The sequence below is a fragment of the Solanum verrucosum genome, unplaced genomic scaffold, assembly GCF_900185275.1.
Source record: "Solanum verrucosum unplaced genomic scaffold, falcon-dt-bn FXZP01000016.1, whole genome shotgun sequence".
Classification (NCBI taxonomy): domain Eukaryota; kingdom Viridiplantae; phylum Streptophyta; class Magnoliopsida; order Solanales; family Solanaceae; genus Solanum; species Solanum verrucosum.
The window spans coordinates 1057852-1065343 of record NW_026020243.1 but is presented as its reverse complement, the minus strand read 5'-3'; positions in this window follow the sequence as shown (position 1 = coordinate 1065343).

Below are 7492 nucleotides of genomic sequence, written 5' to 3'. Positions count from 1 at the left end.
ACTTATATAACCCAAAGAAGAACAATATGAAGTAAACACCCAACAAGGGATACACTTCAACATACAGAACCTCTAACAATACTCTTAGACAATTGTACTATTCATAGTAGCTCTTATATAAGTTCTCATAACCAAGGATGTGCATATAGAACTACTGGTATACTTCAACTATCCCAAACAATATCAAATTTATCATAACAAAAATGACCAACTCTACACAAGAATGTCACCCTACTAATAGGACAATCACAGGATCGGTACACCCCGATCAACCACTAGAAATTCACCCATAGATATGAAAACGCGTGTGGGTATAGGTAGCGAATCACACTCCAAACCATATTCAAAACGAAGTTGATGGTCATAAAAAGAATATACAGAACCAAAGTCGAATAACACTAGATACTTCTACCATAGTGCTCATATCAAACATTTTCATTCATATGGCTCTATCTCTTTAATTTTCTAGCTACCCACAATCACCAATCTAGTCCCGATTATAATTGCTCACATACTTGTTTTATCGAACCGCATATGCTATTCACAGTACTTCACTAAGGTCAACACTCTTAATACTAACAGAACATCATAGCCACATCAACCATTTACCTTACTCTCAAACCGTCACTAGTATTAAAGTCTTCTTAGCAACACATTATCTCCTCCAAAAAAAAATTGAACTATGGCTCCCTCTCTTTCTATTTAAGCATTACATGACAGATATGAGTCACAATTAAGACTGATATCACAAATTTTAAAATTGATAGAACATTTCATCGAGATAACACTATTGAATCACACACAATGTCAACTCCACGCAGTCTTTCACATACAATGTCTCAACTACTATTCCAAACCTTCACATACCTTATGCCAAAACTCAGAGAAATCCTTAGTCACTCTAATAATTTTATATACTATAAGCACATAACCTCTACTCACCATTAAATGCCTATATACCATATCATAACAATCTATATTGTTCCATCAACAAAGTAGTTTCAATTCCCTCAAAATCCTCATTAACCATGTAGAAATATAGGTCCACACCATTTAACATCCACAAGTTACCTATCATATTTTGAACAGTCTAGCTCGACATAACCACATAGAATCTTCCACACATCATTGATTGTAACCCAACCAAAACTCAATCTTTATAAAAGTCGATGATAAAACCCTAGTAAGTCTATACCGAATCAATTCACATCCATAGTCATATTAGAACTTATATATGAAAATCCATACATCTTTCAAATTCGAACCAAGAATTTATATGAGAGGTCTTATTCCTTCACATCTCTTAAATTCTTCCCATGACGCAAATTTCAAATACCTTGAACTCTTCAATACACCATACTATTTTTCCTTTTGTTGTCTTGCTTACCCATCGTACCCTTTGACCAACAACCCATGATATTATACCTTATACTTTAAACCAACACTTTAACTGAAGTACTTTCTTAGGCCCCTTAACAATCAAAAGTAACAAATTCTACGACTCAAACCCTGCATATGTTCTTTCAAATGCTCAATACTCGATGTGATCGATCATTTCTTACTTTACCAATTCATATCTTGACAAAACATACTACCACGAACATAGACTTGCAATGAAAAACTTGAATTCTGATTCTAATTGTGCCAGTTATCAAACTCAAAAAACACAAAAACATTTATTACCACTCTCAAATCGAACATCTATAGATTTCTTTCTCAAATTATATCCAATCGTTTAAACCAATATGATTAACCCATGACACTATTACCATGACCTGAGCAAAACGGTTGAAACCACGTGTCTCTGAACTCAATTCTCAATCCCTCTGAAGATACCTCTTTACCCCTTGCAATTAGAGAAAATATTCGTACTCTCAGCTCTTTTCGAAGGCTACACTAAATCCCACTAAAAAAAATTTCATTTGTGACTCTAGTTCATTTCAATTCTATTCCAGTGGTGTCCTATAACTTTTCATGCAACCACGTTACTCATCAAATAGTAGTAAACCAAAACATTAGATACTCACAAGTCGTCATTACCATAAAAAAAAAATCCATTTAACCAATAATTTTTATCATATAGTTGCATCCTAATCAAAATCCATCACGAACTCTTATTATCATCATGCTCAGTTAGCTCTTGTCATCACTACGAAGCCAAATTTTTCATCAGTATGACATTTTAAACCAAGTTATACCAATCAAATTCAAAGGACTAACCCACTTTTATATGCACTATTTACTAAAATTTTCAATTACCTTCACACACATATACTATTTGGGACTTCCTTTACCCATAAACTTGTCATTCTAGTATATATCCATTCCCTTGGACCTTAAGATGAAATAACCAGCCCTCATTTGAAACCCTCATGATACACTTCTCAACTTAACACATTAATACCTATCAACGATCCACCACTAAAATCTTCCTTATACACACTGCTTAACCCCAAACATCTGCAGTAACAACCTAATTGGATTCTCAAATATGAATGCAACATCGAATCTCATTATACGAGCATGTGATACAACTGATAACTCTTCAAGTAGTTAGTATCCACACTTGACAATGAACGTATTCGTTTCCATGTACCACTAGTACCACATCATGTGAGTCCGTTAGATCCACCACTAGAACACATCACGCCCCTCAAGAAGATTGTACCCAAATAGCCCACACATTTCTATCCATTGAATAACTGCAATACACTACCAAATCCGTTTTGTATATAGCCCAAGCCATATGTATTCTTCTGTAGGTCAGGTCAATATCAAAAGTAACACACTTTATAACTCTGACCAAGTAAGCATCAATACTATTGTAGTAGTTGTATCATGGCCTTCTTTGATATACACACAATCTATAAAATCGTAGTAGAAATTCTAACCTCAATTGGTGCATCATTATTCTCATAATTTTCTAAGCAACCCATTCATGTTATGATAACTTTACTAATTGTAGTTAACAAATTTACATATCCATTATATAGCCTCATTCCACTTCCAACTGTTAAACCACTATAAATATTGTACATACCACACAAGCACTATTCACTTTACTAGGGTGACTAACCTTACACAACCCCTTAAAATTGTTGAACATTCTAAATCTAACCACCCATCCTTTTCATAAGTTTATTACTTTCATCTTAACATCAGATCTAACATTCAAACCATATACGACATCAACTACTCACATGAGAAACCACGCACGAATCATCACTATAAGTGAGAGAGAATGGAATGGAGCGATAAAAATTAAAATCGGACCAAGTACGCACGATAGAGATTCAAGAAGTGAAGTTTTTTCCTAAAAGTCACTATAGCCTCTCGAAGATAAGTACAGACGTCTCCGTACCGATCCTTGAGACTCTACTTAGACTCAGCTTGCATACACGTGAGACCTATGAACCTGGGGCTTTGATACCATTTTGTCACGACCCAAAAATGGACGTGATGGAACTCGTCTTAACCCACCAAGACAAGTCAGCCTAAAACTCAACCATTACAATAAAATGCGGAAATTTTTATAATAAACTCAAATATACCCCCAAAATCTGGTTGTCACGTGTACAAGCCTCTAAAGTATTACAATTGAATCAAAAGAAAAATACAAGTCTCATATGACATTGTTTCTAGAGTAGAACAAGATCATAAACAGGAGTAAGAAGGATCGCTGAGAAGACAAACAACTACCTCACAAATCTCCCAGAAGCCTTGGAAAAGAAGAGAATGACAAGTACCACAAAAATCCAGGCTCGTAACCTACAAAAATTTGTAGAAGCAAGGGGTGAGTACCAAACCACACGGTACTCAGCAAGTAAACCTCTAAACACGAGCTAAGGGGATAGAATACAAGTACTCCTTACACCCCAACCGAACCTTCACAACTACAATCTGTATAAAACCAGCCCAACCTAACAGTTCACAATTTACAAGCACATATCTCAACAACGACATTCTAACAATCATATATTCTCAACAACAAGTTCATCAATTACCACCTCCACAACTACAACCTGCTTAGTACCAGCCCAACATAACAGTTCAAAGTTTACAAAACACATAGCTCAACACAACACTCTAACAATTTCATATCCTCAACAACAACATTAGTTTCATATCCTCAACATAGAAAGGCACTCACAAGATCAACAACACACAAGATCAAGTTCACCAATAATAAAGAAGTGCAATGCAATGTCAAGTATAGTGATGCATGTCTGACCTAATGATACACACCCGCTGTCTCTCAGTCCGGGACCCATGGGGGACATATCTGTCCATGCATCCATCGCGGCGCGCGATACGACCCTCGATAATAGTAACCATCGCGGCGCGCGATACGTCCCTCGAAATATAGTATCCGTCGCGGCGCGCGACACGTCCCTCGAAATATAGTATCCATCGCAGCGCGCGATACGTCCCTCGAAATGGTACATCCTCTTTATTTTCTTATTCTTTCTCAATGCACATAACACTTGTCACAACCATGTCTCGGAACAATGCAAATAACATGTTCACACAAATAATGAAGAGATGACCATTTTCATAACATTGCACAATTCACAACAACACAATCAGGATACAACATCAATAATGATTCAACAAGCCTTTCAAACAATTCTCAACACATCACACAAACAATTGATCACATTGCCTTTTATTATCCCTTTCTCATCATTAGAATTAATCAATGTGGACAAGTCAACCCATCACCAAGTCTCATAACTCTAAACACATATTACAAGGAAATACATGAATTCCATACACTTAACAAGGGTTTAGAAATCCACTTGCCTCAAATAGTCGAACAATCACTCTGGGAGTTAAGTCTTCCCTTTTCATTGAACTTCCAAATCAAAGCAATCTATTCAAATAAATGACCACAATAAGATTCCAAAACTAACAACACTCATATTACTATGTGTTTAGCTTTGACCCAAAAATTTACCCAAGTTTATAATCAAGTTCTTAAGCTCGATGTCCATTAACATGTCAACTTTCATATTTCTCAAATTCATGCCTAAGGTTAAGTCATAATTTCTCCAACACTATAACCCTAATAGCTTTCATATAATATAATACACATAATATTTACTTACATGTATCAATAGGTTAAGATAGGAGTCATAATGTGACAACCACGAAAAATCCAACTGGAAAATCGATACAAGAACAAAAAACCCAATAACCTCTAGTAATGAAATTATATTTTAATTCATAATCACATTCATCCTCCTAACCTTCTTTATGATTATTATCATTGTCAACTAAATGTTAGACCCATATTTCTCCAATTTCAATAACATTGTACAGTATTCCAATTTCCACTTCTTATTGATCCAAACTCACTTTCTTGTTTTTCTTTTTCTATTACAATCAACTATAATAATAATAATAATAAATAATGATAACATGACATCTATGAATATACACCAACACATTGATTAAGGCATAATTAATGTTTACCTGCGGGAGGTTCGTCGCTCATATGCTTGTGCCGACGGCTGAGGTTATGTCGTGCTTCTTTGGAGATTTCTTTTCTTTTTAAAATTAAAAGATTGATCGAAAATAATATAGGGTATTAACTTAAATTATATTATATATGGATTTGGCCCATTTATTTTCTTTTCCTTTATTATTAACAATAAAAATAATCATTTATTAAATTTAAAAATTATATCACTCATTCTCACAAGTCATAAATCATTTATAAAAACTATTAAACGGGGCTAACTTAGAAAAATGGGTAAAATTCATAAAATGACTAAGAGGGTCGTTACAATTTTTTTTTGCTGATGTTAGAAAAAAAGTTACACCAATATTGAAAAGAAATAAAGATTAATTTTTCAGATCTTGATTTCTCTCTAGAGTTAGCCATCTTTAACTTAAATAAATCATTATTTTAAAAAATTAACAAAAAAGTAAAATATTTTTTTAAAATAAAATAAATTAAACATATTCCACAAAATTTTAAGTACTGTTTTATCAAAAAAAAATTAAAAGTAGAAAAGTAACTACAATGAAAACAAAAATACAAATTATATTACGTAGAAAAGATACCATATCAAAATAAATTTGTCAAACTAACATCTAACTACGTAACATATTCAATATAATCTCAAAATATTAAAACAAAGAAGAAGTAAACCCACGTTTTAATTTCTCTTGCATATTTTATATATGTTCAACTCAATTTATTGTGTAAATATATTTTTTCTCTCTTGTTAGTGGTAGCATTATATCTTTAAAGTAGATAAATGGCTCACTTATCCATGTGTCAAAAAGTTAATGGTGCCTCACCCACCTTTTGTTGGTTGTGCCTCTACCATGTTAAAAATTTTCCCCATTTGTGTGTCTCGACTAGTTTCAGGGGTACCTTGTTAACTCCCACCAACACAACTAGGGGTGGCAGAATGGATAATTAATATGGGTATCCATTCATATTTACCCATTTTAAATGGGTTGGATATCCAACTCATTTTAAAATGGATAAAAATGAATAATACCCATATTATCCATTTAAAAGTGGTAGTTAAATGGATAAAAGATTTGCATTCACACAAACAAACAAAAAAGTGATAAAAGGTGGGGTAGTAAGAAAGTCTTTATTTTTTTTTAAATGAAACTTGTTTTTACATTTGTTTTGGTATAGGGGCAGGGGGTGGTAGGGGGGGGGGGGGGGGGTTGGTAAATTTTTTTTAAAAAAATTTATTGGAAAAAATTTAAAATTTTGTTAATTTTTTTTAGATGGGGTATGGAGAGGGGGGGGCTGGTAGGGGGTGGGGTGGTAATTTTTTAAAAAAAAATTTAATGCAAAAATTTAAAATTTTGTTAATTTTTTTTTTGGGATGGGGTGTGGAGGGGAGGGGGGCTGGTGGGGGGGTGGGGTGGTAATTTATTTTTAAAAAAATTTAAATTTTTGTTAATTTTTTTTTTGGATGGGGTGTGGAGAGGGAGCGGGTGGTAGGGGCAGGGTGGTAATTTTTTTATTTTCTTTAAACATTTTTTTGGGATAGGGGGGGTTAGTAGGGGGTGGAGTGAAGTGATAAAAAAAACTTTAATTCTTTCTTTGTTTTAAAGCTTTTAACAAGATTTCTATTATAATATGGGTAAATATGGGTACCCATATTATTCATTGGGTAAATCATTTTACTCATTTAAAATATGAATTGAGTCAAGTAACTTATCCATTTTTATTTAACTCATTTTTTGATCGATTCATATTCGACTCGATTCGCTCGTTTGCCACTCCTATACACAACATTGAGTAACTCTGTCTGTCAAGGCTTGGACAAATCATATCATATCATATCATCATATATCATATATCATATCATATATTATTATAAGTGAGAAGCTCTTAACTTAAAAGTTGAATTATCATTCTGCCCTTATTTTATCCCTAAACTAAATTAAATATTAATATATAATTAATTTAATATTAAATAATAATTTTATTTAAATTCATGCATGTTCAAATTCT